General features: G+C 37.2%; 1 protein-coding gene across 1 annotated transcript in view; it reads right to left on the bottom strand.

Annotated features, from left to right (window-relative positions):
- Positions 1 to 9,036, bottom strand: part of LOC110458715 (short-chain collagen C4-like) — a 32,543-nt gene extending 23,507 nt beyond the window's left edge. Inside the window, exon 1 of the mRNA XM_021510594.1 lies at positions 8,996 to 9,036. The gene's annotated coding sequence lies outside the window, so the exon portion shown is untranslated. The remainder of the gene's footprint in view (positions 1 to 8,995) is intronic.
- Between the last annotated feature and the right edge of the window lie 5,664 nt (positions 9,037 to 14,700).

Raw genomic sequence — 14,700 nt, 5'->3', positions numbered from 1 at the left:
TATATTCAATGACGGTAAATATAGTCGCTACAAATATTAATAATTTTCACTAATATGAATAAAAAATAAATAAAAATAAAAGGAGTACAATGTCTCTTTTCTCCATGCATGTTTTCCCACTACTGTTAATTATCCTTCATTTCACAAGCAAAAAATGCACCTATTCTTTATTATCCATTCACCGATTGCCATTCTGCACGTAAACGCTCATGTCACATCATTGGAGGATGCTAATTAATGAAAATTACAACAATGCGTCACACTTAAAGAGGGTGAAAAAAGAGGAGAGGGAGAAATGTTTTTAAGGCATCATTTAAGAGGTGATTGATTTTGAAAATCCTAAACGCAACATCATCAGATGACCTGATTTTCAATTAGCAGAATACAGAACACATATCTGAGGTATTATAGTAGATATTGATGCTCAACGTGTTACTGAAGTAATTAAATTTAAAGTGATGAGCGGCTGTGATGTCACATAATTCTAGTTTGTCTACAGATAATTATTTTTTAAGTTCAAATAGCGCAAGAAAACGTAATTGAAACTCAAATGTCAATGTTTTTATTACGTTTTTAAAAAATGGCGCGTGCGACGACTATGCACTTTGTTTTGGACTATAGGAATAAATTCACACTATAGAAATACTTTTTGACATGTACATTATAAAGTTCTTCATAAAATATGCTGACAAAAAATATTCATTTGAAGCGTAAGAACTGTAAAATTTAAGCCTTGGTCCGTTTTGGGTCCCGACATTCGCAAAAACCGGAGACGCTGATTGGTGACTTCAGAGCGTTCTATAAATATCTCAAGTGAGCCCCGGGTGCTATTTTTTTTTGTGAGAACACTCATCGATATTCTTTTTTTGATACAACTATAAATGAATATAATTCCTCCTCAGATTTCAATGATTTAAAAAAATGATGGTTTGGTGATCCGATTTGGGTACTGTCACCTTACAGTACAATATTATTTTACCATTTCGATCATGCGACTACACCTTTCTTTGTTCAAGTTTATTTTCCCCAATCGACGATGTATATAAGTGTGAATAAAGTATGACATGCTCTCGTACCAGTGCTACACTCTTGATTTATCGCTTCTGTCGTACAAGTCAGATACAGTATGAAGGTAACAAAGTAACTGTCCAGCTTGGGTTCTTATTTTCTTCTTCTTTAGATTAATGCCAATCCTTCTCCATAAAAGATAACTTGACATGCATGGGTGGACTATATATAAGAGAAACAATATTAATAAACTAATATTCAGATAAGTGTGCAGATATGTACAGATTGTGATTAAAACTATTTACATATTTACCGCCTGGGGAACAGTAGGCATGGTCAGCTGTAGCTCTAAAGGAGTGAACTACTGCTGCAGGTAGTAGGTTTCGGATTATGTACACTTCTTCTGCACTTGTTGTGGGGTGCCGTACACGTGTCCTTGGAGCTTGACCGCTTGACCCGACTACTTGTGAAAAAGGTGTACATTTACATCCCAAATACATTGTATGCCATACCGGACAGTTTCTGTTAGCTTTGTTCTGTATCTAATATGGGTGTTGATGTATAGTACATATATATTTAAAACTTCATTTCAGCTATGATGGAACTGGATTGTTCTGACCATTCTGAGGATGACAGTTCAGTATCGAAAATTGATGATTTGAAAAAATGGACTGTGAAAAAACTGAAAGGTTGGTTGGAAGATCATGGGTTGAGAAGATGTGGCTCGAAAGATGTGCTTGTAAAGCGTGTTTTTCGTGCATATCAGAATGTATTGGATTATTAAGAAATGCTGTATATGATTATTATTATTATACCCATTTCCGTCTTGGTCATGTCTGAAATACTAATACCTACACAGACTTTAAAGTGTCTTTTAGAAAAAACCAGAAAGATTTCCTTGCATTCCAGCTCTATGGAGATCTTTCATAACACCGTTCTGTCATTTGGTATCATATGATTTTTCGAGATAAATAAAGATAGGAACTAAATGTTCCTTTTTACAAAACTATCAGGTATTAAAAATGTCCTCAACCTACGTTAAAGGTCACAGAGGAACACAACACTTCAAACAACTTGTTCTGATAGAGTGTTATCAAGAGAATGGTTTATAACTGACCAGTAGAACGCTATGGCGATCAATCCTGAAACAAACAGTGGTCTTAGTTTAGCTGGAGAGATAAATTCAAACTCATTTCATCACATAATGTACTTACAGACTGTCTTACAGCTTTTCCTCCGCTCCTTCAGCTTCAGGAGTATTTTCATAAAACTGACTTTCTCAGTATTACAGCTCCTGGTTGTCAAATGGCATCCTTACTCACTTGTGACAGTTAGAGGAATAAAACCTGGGTTAAAGGGAAGCAAACCTTTGTTGTGAATAATATAGGGAGTGTGCATTCCCCGTAACGACCCACAGATACGATATCACGCCTGGCCATCTATATACCTAATTGATAGGGAAGCAGATATTTGTTGTATATAATATAGACAGTATGTATTCCCCGTAACTACCCACAGATACAATCACGCCTGACATTATTTATGCCTTATGTCTTTAATTACGTCAATCCTTTGATAGCTCCTTCTCCATACATAACTAGATATGTAATACCCGGTATTGTCACTATATATGTAATATCCGGTATCGTCTCTGCAGAATAATTGAACAGTTGAATCTACATGAGATTATACACAAGGGTTTCGTCTTTAATACCCTCTGTTTTACTTTTTGCTTAAGGATACGCGTACCTCTAAAAGAACCTCTGTTTTAAAATGTTGTTCTGATATTTCATTAAGAATATAAGATTAACATATCAAAATGAATTCCGAATAAAAGTGTATCCAACAGTAACAAGTCCAAAAACTAACTAAGTTAGGTTGATGTACTATGTTTACTTCCTATGACACTCTCAATTTAACCCTTATCCCACAGTTCGAACAGATAAAACAAAACGTAAAACTGATGCTCTAAACTAACTGCCTGACCTTTATCACATCGCGCATTTCATCAGTTGTATGTATGTCTATAACAATTTGTGTTATTGTCGTTTCACCGAAAATACTGGGAAAGCCCTTTCTCAATGATTGAACACAAGTTCCTGTTAGATCCTCGACTGACAAGTGTTAAAAACTATTATGAACAAGTGCACACGGGAAAGACATGCATTTGCTTGTAACTTTGTGAGTTAGTACACATTGGACAAAGGACCAAGTGAGCTCAGCCGTAGTGCGGCGTCCGTCGTCCGTCGTCCGTCCGTCCGGCGTCAACTTTTCACTTTAAACAAGAGGCCTAGGGTGATGGTATTTGATCAGTGTCATGCTGGGATGATGGACTACCAAGTTTATTCAAATGAATGACCTTCGCCCCTTTTTAAGGGGTCAAATATATTAAATTCTTTAAACAACTTATTCTGAATGAACAGAAGGCCAATGATAATGATATTTGGCAAAAAACATGCTAGGTTAAAGGGCAACGAAGGTTGTTCAAATAAATGACGTTGTCTTTAAGGTTGCAGGGGTCAATTATCCTAATCAAATTTTTAAAACAACTTATTAATAACCAATAGGGCCAAGCTGATGATACTTGGTCAGTAACATATATATAGTTGACTTATATTCAAGGTCACAGGAGTCAAATATGTTTATAACCTTTAAACGACTTCTACTGAATAACCAAAAGGCCAAGGAGAATGATATTTATTTTTGTTAAAATAAATGACCATGACTTATTTTCAAGGTCACGGGGGTTATATATGTTTTAAACCTTTAATTAACATCTTCTGCATAACGATATGGCCAAGAATGTCGATATCTGCCCAGTAGCATGGCTGAATGCTACTTTCAATGTCACAGGTGTCAAATGTCGTAAAATCTACAAACAATTTCTTTTCAATAACCGAAAGGGCCAGGGTACTGAAATTGTGTCTGTAGCATGCTGGGATGAAGGGCTACCAAGCTTGTTCAAATGAATGACATTGACCCACTGTCAAGGTCAAAGGTATCAAATGTTTAAATCTTTAAATGGGTTCTTATGAATCAAACACTGATATTATGCCTGTAGCTGTATTTTAGCCCACTTTGAAGATTACAAATGTGAGATTGATACATCAGTACCAGGTGAGCGATGCAGGCCCATTGTGCCTCTTGTTTATTTCTTATTTGATGTATTAATTTTCTCTTCTTTTTACACTGTTGTTTGGCCCTAAATGACTCGCATTGTCGATGGGCTTGAAATAATACAAATCAAAAACAAAATAACGCATGAAACTTAGCTGATGTAATCACCACACTCTGAATTTGTGGTTTTGTTATGACCATTCTATGAGAATAATGCCCCTTTTTACTGAAGTCGGACACAATTTTGTCCAGTGCCATACATTCTATTCTACGTGGGGTAACTAGGTTCTGAATGCAAGTGCATCTTGCGATTGAAGAGTGTCGAATCAAAATGTAGCTCACTGTACCCGTATGTTGAGACCTTAACCTTTAGACAAAAATGTCCTGTATATATCAACTATTCTATTGCACCTGTTACACAACGGTGTGGTAGTACTATTTCGAGGCGCGTCCTTTGATGAAGATAAATCAACGGAAGCACAGTACTACACCCGTCCACATTATACTGACAACCAGTCATTCTGATTACCTTAAATGCTAAACGTTAGGCTGGGTTTAGCGACTACCGTTTTTAAGAAATTGGCATGTCCTTTACCGTTGACCCTGCAGGTAGGGCGTAAGAATTGTACCTGCTGCCCCCAATTGCATGATCGTAAGAGGCGACTAAATTTGGGACCTTATCTCTTCTCTCCTTTCTAAATAACTTTCTTCTTCCTAATGTCTCCCTTGACAATGCCTCACTTTTGGCCATTTGTTGAGCGTTCGCCCCTGTGAGGAAGGCTTTGGGTTCTGTCCCCTGGCCGAGACATACCAAAGTCTTTAAAAATGGTAGTTTCTACTCCTGCTTAACGCTCAGCAAATTAGGAGTGGGACGACTGGTTCGCCCGTTGTCAGTATAATGTGACCGGGTGGGGCGTCCTGCTGAGTGTCTTCGGCAGTATGTTTCAGTGAGGTAGCACTATAAAGTCGGCATCAGTTCCGCGCTATCACAAGAAGACAAACACGAACATATCGCAGCCTCCCAAAATACACACATATACACTACACGCATGCATCTTGCACACAGGGGAGGCCGTCCTAAAATGACCTTAGCTGTTAATAGGACGTTAAACAAAATCAAACAAACAAACAAACAAACAAGTATTGAAGTTATGTAATGGTGATTAAACTATGTCCTTATGGCGGTTTTGCCCCCTTCTTCATTAATCAAATACGCCTTATAATTTGGCATTGTGCCTTCAGGTAATTTGAGTAAATGTGATTTGACGTGAGTTGTATTCATGCTTTTTATTTCGTTTTTCATAATAATAAACGGCAAATTTCAAAGCATTCTTTTGTATAACCGGTTGCGTTTAGACTTGTATAGCTGATAGGTATATATTTTAATTGCACTAGATGCCGTCGGTGTTCGAGTATACATGAGTTTCGATGTCATTGATAAACCCTCTATCGACCTGCTTAAATTTTATTCATGTTCTCCTACAAACGTTAGTCATTCCTAGTATAGAATAAAATTACACTTTTCCTCAATGTCTGTAAGTTAGTTTAACACACTCACAAATGAAATTTATACATGGCTTTAACTGTATATGGAACAGTAGAACTTTAATATTTAGAAACTTTTTTTTTTATAATACAATGACATTGATCAGCGTTTTAATAAAATATGTATACGTAACGTCCATGTAGTTATTTTCATTGTTATAATGATAATAAAAAGAAACATATTGAAATATGTTTAATTGAAGAAATCTTAATACGAAAGTTTACAAACATGTTGCATTCAATCGGAACAATTGAAGTACTCAGCGTTACACCTATCAGCTGTATGTAAATTGAGCCTAACAATAACACCCCGGCCTTTTATACTGGATGATTTACATACAGTTGATTCGCGTACCTGTAATAATTTATAAGGATGGCATTGATAGATGCGTCACTCCTGAATGACCAGGGATTTCCCTCAGTGTTTTGCTTAGGAGACTTAAAAAACAACAAGATTGATCTGATATGGCCTACCCCTATTTCAACACTTGCAACTTCTTTGTTTTTCCTCCACATACTTTCTTATTATGTTTGGTCACCCGTATTCATTTCACCTTGGTTTTTTTTATAACGTTCAATCCGAAACAAATAACTGAAAATTAGTGATGACTGATTTGTCCAAATTGTTTGTAGTTGTGCGGTGGTTATAATAACTAGATTCATAACTATTACATTTAGTGTTTCCCTTGGGTTCCTTTAAATGTACACACATTCACGCATACACAACACACACAGGTAGGCACGTCCATAAATGATCTTTACTTTTGCTTGGACGTTAAGCCCTGTACACACAACCAACCATTTGGTGCCTTCGGCATGGTATTTAAGTGCATGTATGTTTGTGTGTTGGAGACATGGTATCTTGGTGTAAATGCCTCCTGGGAATAGCGCGGATCTGATGTCGACCTAATAGTGCTATCTTACTGAAATACCATGTCGAAGGCACCAAGCACAGCATTCCTTCCGGTAACATTTCAGTGAGAACAAGTCAACGTTGATGCCATTACCATTATTGCTAAACGTTAGACAGGGAAAAACAACTAGCATTGTCAAGGACTTTGCTTTGTCCCAGCCTTTCTCACTTTCTCACCTAGACAGGGGTTGAAACCAAAAAAGTTAGGTATTGCTAAGCAAGGCGCTAGGAAATATAATGTAGTACGAAGTTAAGAGAAACATAAATATATCAAATATTGCAATGAGTACTGTAAATTGAATCCGGTCGCTTTTTTCTTCTCAAAGTAAAGGACACAAATGCAAATCCAACATACCCTGTCTCCTGCACACAAACACGCAAGCACGCATCCATACAAAGATGGAGACACGTCCTTAAATTGCCTTAGCTGTTAATAGGACGTTAAACAAAATTAAACCAAACCAACCCAAAGTATAGGGCACAAACGACGTAATCCAAACAGGGAGTATCACTCTGACGTAAGCGAAATAGCGAGTATCGGGATGACCCCCGTGATTTACAGGGGTTGAATATCGCTTTACATCAGCGTCCTATATTTTGCAGATCACCTTTAAATGAAATTGGAAATCAACATTATCCGGATTGTGGCACAATGTGTTTTAATATAAACGTTTGAGGGTAATTCCTCGTTGAAACGTGTACACTGCGTGTGGTAATCTGTTTTGTAACAGAGTAGGCTCTATCAGAAACATCGTAAACAACAGGGCTGTTTTGTTCTGAACTAGTAACTGGAAAAGTACAAATAAACGGTAAGAGAGGAAATTACACGTATAAGGGTTATCACCTGTTTGCGATTAATTTACATTGTATGCAGCATACTTTTCGCTTATTCCCTTTGCTTTTCCATCTACTTCTTTCTGTTTCAGGCGGTGTCCACCTAGACATCCGTTCTCACTTGATCCTGGCTGTTGCGAGGACTTAAACCCAAAACAAACAAATAAAACCTTCCTTCATGGCTAAAGATGTTAATCTAAATAATAATGATAATAAATAATAATTCGTAGGTTGTCTCAAATCGGTTATGAGGCCATATCGTTTATTTGTCCTGTATGAGTTAGTAGCATGTATTGATATTCAAAGACATTTTCTATTTAACAATTGTAATCGATTTCTTCCTGGTATAGAATAATAGCCGATACCAAGGGTGGTTTGTTAGGATCTATGTGTAAACACGCCGACTATGGTACAATGTATAATAAAATACTACTTAAACAGTATTCTATACAAATGTAAAATTCAAACCGTAGATTATGCAAGCATGCATAACACATTTTCACCTCACACAGGTATGACTCATGCGCTCAGACTTGATAGATTCGTGACTATATTTAATGTAAGAGAAATACATGCAATCATTTCAGATACTTTAAACACATTTTTCCTACCTTTTCGCTGTAGTAATCGCTAAACCATTAACTCGAGGTTCATGTATGTGGAATTTTGAAATATAACAAATAACTATTTAATCTCCATTTATGAAACAGCAACAAACAAATTAGTTAAGATTCGTAGCATATATTCATATGAAAATGTTTGGCAATATAAGGATAAGACAGCACACTCTAAGACACTGCACATAACCTAACCTATAAGTCTCGGTGAAGTGGCGTAGGCCCGGCCGTAAACTTGCATACATTATCAATAGTGTCCAATATGGCAAATATTATTGACATTCATTATACTATAGGGCTGTATTAACTGTGTGAAAGCGCCTGTGACGTATGTTGTAATTCCGACGGTCCATTCTATTTCATGTTGAGAGCGGAAGAGTGTGGTACGACCCCTACATATACGTATTACAGCTGCCACTGCGAATGGGGACAGGAGCTGAGTTACACCGAAATGATAAGGCCCTTTTGCTATGTTCAGTGTTGTTTGAGAGCACCAAATTAAATATGTGAAGGTGGCTTGAATAGGGGAGAATGGAGTGTATAATTATCTGCACAGCTCGATGATAGGAGTAAAACAGATGCAGCCAGTGTATCAAACCCGCGATTCTTACAATACACGTGACTATTACTCATTGCTTTAAAAAGTTGCTGTATGACTTAGCATTGGTCAGTTGGACATATAAGGCTATGTGTCTGGTGCAGGATGCTGCATTTTAGTCTTAACAAACGCCAACACTCTAAATGTTTTTGTGAAAACCATATAATTAAATTAATTAAAGTAAGTTACATGTAAAGAAACAAATTTCAGCAAGAAGCAAAAAACAAATCTTCCTGTCATATTATAGAGTAGAAAAATAACAGCAGGCACACGTACAAACTTCAAATGACAAATAGTATGTAAAGTAATACCCAACTACAATTCAATTGTCGGTTACATTACAAAAAGCAAAAGTATACATACCGGGAACGGCGAACTCGAGAAGTGAAGTGTGGTATGTGATCCGCTTAACAGCACGCTATAATATATATGTACATAAAAGGTCATATACTAAGAATAGCTACTTCCTGGTACAGTCTAACGAATAAGCATCGATCTGATATCGAATTAAGAAAAAAACTTATGATACAACTTAGAAACTTGAACCGCTTTCGTTTATTGCCTTCCAAACGGTTGAACCGGTTGGACTAGGCTTTGAAAATCCGTCAGGAGTTATACTACAGAATGTTACATTTAAAAACGGACGTACCGGGTGTTCTGCATAAACGAACAGTCTCTAATATATTAACATCTAATCTTCTCTCCAAGAGAGGTAAAGTTGGAACAATCTGTTCCCACCTAACGATACATTATAAGGAGTACCTCAATGTGGAACCTATAATTATTCTCCCGCAACGAATTTAGGGAAGTGGGTCAATTGGAATCGCACTGTCTGACCGTCTGTTAGCGGGTCGCAGTACGAAAAATGCTGGTATACACATACAAGGCACTTAATGGAACAGTGATCGGGTGGGGCGTCCTGCTTGGTGTCTTCGGCAGTATGTTTCAGTGAGGTAGCACTATAAAGTCGGCATCAGTTCCGCGCTATCACAAGGAAACAAACACGAACGTATCGCAGCCTCCCAAAATATACACACATACACTACACGCATGCATCTTGCACACAGGAGAGGCCGTCCTTAAATGACCTTAGCTGTTAATAGGACGTTAAACAAAATCAAACAAACAAACAAACAGTTCCTCAGTACACCCAGGAACTTGTAACCCTGTATCAGCCGTCAAGATCACTGCGGTCGGAGTCAGAATATGTGTTGTGTGTCCCAAAATCTCGTACTGTGACCTACGGAAACAAATGCTTTGGGAGGGTTTCGGCTACGTTGTGGAATAGCTTACCATCTGCTATTAGGAAGTCGAATACCCTGGCCAAGTTCAAGAGGGACATAAGAACTCACCTCTTCACCTCTGCATTTTAGAATGTTTGCAAAGACGTTATGTAAATACCACCCTTTTATTTGTTCAATAATGTGCACATTACTTGTTAAATGTATGAAAGTGATTGCAAGCCTTTGGTGTTTGTTTTCACAATTATAACCATTACTATTATCCATATGTTGTAAAGTGCCTTTGAGTAATTTTACAAATTATATAGGGCGCTATATAAATGCTGTATATTATTATTATTATAATAATATCTTAAAAAGGTGCGATAGATATTCTCTAAAACTACTTGCCTATCATTCGATGTTATGCGCTGTCCAAATATAAATCATCTCCAGAATATTTTGTCAAACGTATTTATTACAGCTGTATGATGCAGTGTACTTCATCTCTGTCTCACTGTATCTATTACCAGATATAAAAGGTGCAATTACATTCATGTGTGTTACAGATGTTGGATCGCACAACGTTACATGATGTGTAGTGTGCGCAAGATGACAAACTGTGAAATAACGGAATGGAATTTGAATAATCACGGTTTCGTATTTACCTTTCCTGATTTAAGTTTGTTGCAATTTGAGCAATATTGAGTGTTCTAAGCCTAAGAATGCTCGAGATCAAATTAAGTCAAAATCTACAGGGCCGTTTAGTACTAGTATCGTTTTAAAGGAAAGGCAGACGATCGGACGGACGGAAGAACCAGGTGAGCTAATAAAAATAAAATATAAAATACCAAGCTTTCATAGAAACGACCTTAATCGAGTAGCGTACATATGCATGTACGTGCTGTACGCGCAGATAATATGCAAACACAGCAGCTTTACATATTACCAGTTAACTGTTACCACCTATCTGGAACATTTTTTGTAACAAAATGAATACAGGGAGAGTCTAGTTGTGTTTTTGAAAACTGTCAAATCATCGATGAACTCTAACCGCCGATCATCTCCATTTGATTAACGTCGTACGTGTAATAGTACTGTATCTGACAGAACAACATCATTATAAATAGTTTAACAGTCATTTTAATAATGTAAAATATGCATTTAGGTATTAAAAATAGAAAAATGTACCAACTGGCTATCCCTTAGAAAGACCAGCTTTATTATTATGCATGCGATCAGCCATTTACAGTCGATCATTTTGTGATTGAATGTGCTGATTTTAAACAAAACCGTGACAGAATCTATAATGTATAGTTATCTATAGAATGTGTATTTGAAGCGGCTTCTATGCAATCAGGATGTGATTATTATACCCCCGCAACGAAGTCGGGGAGGGGTAAACTGGAATCACCCTGTCTGTCTCTCGGTATGCCAATTATGTGACCGTCTTGTCGTCCAAAAATTCTTTTACGGGCAACTTCTCCTAAACTTTTGCACCGATTTTCAAAACTGCTGGGCCAATTTCAACGAAGCATTACATATATCATAACTACCCCCTGATGTAGGTATCAAGGTATTTGTTTTGTTTCGAATCTGACACTTTCTATGGAGTTATGACCATTTGTTGAAAATTCCTTGTCTGGACAACTTCCTAAACTACTGGGGCGATTTCAACGAAAGACTACAGATATGGTAACTACCGCCTCATGTTGTGCATCCAAGGACTATATTTCGTTCTGAATTTGTCGGACAGGTTGACTTCATATTGGAGTTGTGCTCCTGTGTATATATATTTCTTTTTATTTCTTCATTTTTATTGAGGACAGATATTCCCTTTATTCTAATTGTGGGATGCGAGGGTATCTGTGTTAGCCTCTGGATAACAGTTCTAGTTTTCACTCAGTTGATCTTTATGTAAATATCTCCTATCTTATAACCAATTACAATTGTACACCTTTTTGACATTTTTTTATTTCTAGTTTGATGTATTAATTTTATCTATTTGTACACTATTGTTTGGCCCTAAATGACTCGCGTTGTCTATGGGCCGTGAAACAACACAAAATCGCATGAAACTTAGCTGATGTAATCATCACACTCTGAATTTGTGTACCTGCGATCAATATATTGTGATGACCATTCTATGAGAATAATGACCCCTTTTACTAAAGTTGGCCAATATTTTGTCCAATGGCATATTCTGTTCTACGTGGGGTAACTAGGTTTTGTATAAAGGTGCATCTTGCTATTGAAGAGTGTCGAATCAAAATGAAGCTCACTGTACCCGTGTGTTGATACCTCAATCTTAGGAAAAACGTGTCCTGTATATATCAACTATTTGATGAAGTTAAACCAACGGCAGCACAGTATTACACCCGTCCACATTATACTGACAACCAGTCATTCTGATTACCTTAAATGCTTACCGTTAGGCAGGGTTTAGCGACTACCGTTTTTAAGAACTAGGCATGTCCTTTACCGTATTGAAGTATGTAGTGGTGATTAAACTCTGTCCTTGTGGCGGCTTTGCCCCCTACTTCATTATTCACATACGCCTTATTGTTTGGCACTGTGATTTGACGTGAGTTGTATTCATGCTTTTTATTTCGTTTTTCATCATAATAAACGGCAAATTTCAAAGCATTCTTTGTATAACCGGTTGCTTTTAGACTTGAATAGCCGATAGGTATATATTTTAATTGCACTAGATGCCGTCGATGTTCGAGTACACATGAGTTTCGATGTCATTGACAATCCCTCTATCGACCTGCTTAAATGTTATTTATGTTCTCCTACAAACGTTAGTCATTCCGAGTATAGAATAAAATTACACTTTTCTTCAATGTCAGTTAGTTAGTATAACACACTCACAAATGAAATTTATACATGGCTTTAACTGTAAACGGAACAGTAGACCTTAAATATTTAGAAACCTTTTTTCATAATACAATGACATTGATCAGCGTTTTAATAAAATATGTATACGTAACGTCCATTTAGTTATTTTCCTTGTTATAATGATAATAAAAAGAAACATATTGAAATATGTTTAATTGAAGAAATCTTAATACGAAAGTTTACAAACATGTTGCATTCAATCGGAACAATTTGGATACTCAGCATTACACCTATAAGCTGTATGTATATTGAGCCTAACAATAACACCCCGGCCTCTTTTCTGCTGGATGATTTATATACCGTTGATTCGCGTACCTGTAATAATTGATAAGGATGGCATTGATAGATGCGTCACCCCTGAATGACCAGGGATTTCCCTCAGTGTTTTGCTTAGGAGACTTAAAAAACAACAAGATTGATCTGATATGGCCTACCCCTATTTCAACACTTGCAACTTCTTTGTTTTTCCTCCACATACTTTCTTATTATGTTTGGTCACCCGTATTCATTTCACCCTGGGTTTTTTTTATAACGTTCAATCCGAAACAAATAACTGAAAATTAGTGATGACTGATTTGTCCAAATTGTTTGTAGTTGTGCGGTGGTTATAATAACCTGATTCATAACTATAACATTTAGTGTTCCCCTTGGGTTCCTTCAAATGTACACACATTCACGCATACAAAACACACACAGGTAGGCACGTCCTTAAATGATCTTGACTTTTGCTAAGACATTAAGCCCTGTACACACAAACAACCCTTTGGGGCCTTCGGCATGGTATTTAAGTGCATGTATGTTTGTGTGTTGGAGACATAATATCTTGGTGTAATTGCCTCCTTTGGATAGCGCGGGTCTGATGTCGACTTAATAGTGCTATCTCATTGAAATACCATGTCGAAGGCACCAAGCACAGCATTCCTTGCAGTCACATTTTAGTGAGAAGAAGTCAACGTTGATGCAATTACCCTTAATGCTTTACGTAAGACAGGGACTTTGGTTTGTCCCGGCCTTTCTCACTTTGTCGAACGTTTAACATTAAATCCAAAAGTTCGGTATTGCTAAGCAAGGCGCTAGGAAATATAATGTAGTACGAAGTTAAGAGAAACATAAATATATCAAATATTGCAATGAGTACTGTAAATTGAATCCGGTCGCTTTTTTCTTCCCAAAGTAAAGGACACAAATGCAATTCCAACATACCCTGTCTCCTGCACACAAACACGCAAGCACGCATCCATACAAACATGGAGACACGTCCTTAAATTACCTTAGCTGTTAATAGGACGTTAAACAAAATTAAACCAAACCAATCCAAAGTATAGGGCACAAACGCAAATCCCCAGTTCTGAAGGAGATTCCCACATTACCCGCCTTCTACGATACATGCTGTGGATTACAGCAGGTGTATTCTTTACTCGATCCCCGATCTGCAGGGGTGGCATTCATTTCACTCATGGAGGCACGTCATTGGATTGTCTTCACTGTTAATGGGACGTTAAACAAAATTAAACCAAACGTCGGCCTAATATTTCAGTGAAATAGCACTTTTATGTCGGCAACAGGTCCAACCTATCGCAAGAGCTAAATACACCCACATGCTTCCTCTACGCGTATACACTACACATGCGGATGCACCTCCTTAAATAACCTTAGTGTAAATAAGACGTTAAACCTTTAAAGCGCAATATACTGCTGTTGCACACAGGAAAATCGATGATATAAAAGGGCTTTCTTTTCGTCTGTTTTCTCATAAACCAATACACCCACTCCCTCCATTTCCATTGCATGTTAATCCAGACGAATTATCGGTTACACTGTAACGTACAACCACAAGCCCTGACTACAGCATGGTGACAATTCATCCAAAGGGGATCATAAAGTTATTTTTCTATCGCATAGATACTGTAATAATTCGTTACCATGAACTTCCTACAGGTCGGACAT

The sequence above is a fragment of the Mizuhopecten yessoensis genome, unplaced genomic scaffold (genome assembly GCF_002113885.1).
Source record: "Mizuhopecten yessoensis strain PY_sf001 unplaced genomic scaffold, ASM211388v2 scaffold9719, whole genome shotgun sequence".
In the NCBI taxonomy this organism is placed as follows: domain Eukaryota; kingdom Metazoa; phylum Mollusca; class Bivalvia; order Pectinida; family Pectinidae; genus Mizuhopecten; species Mizuhopecten yessoensis.
Note: the sequence above shows the minus strand (reverse complement) of the source record. Positions and strands in the feature narration are given on the sequence as shown.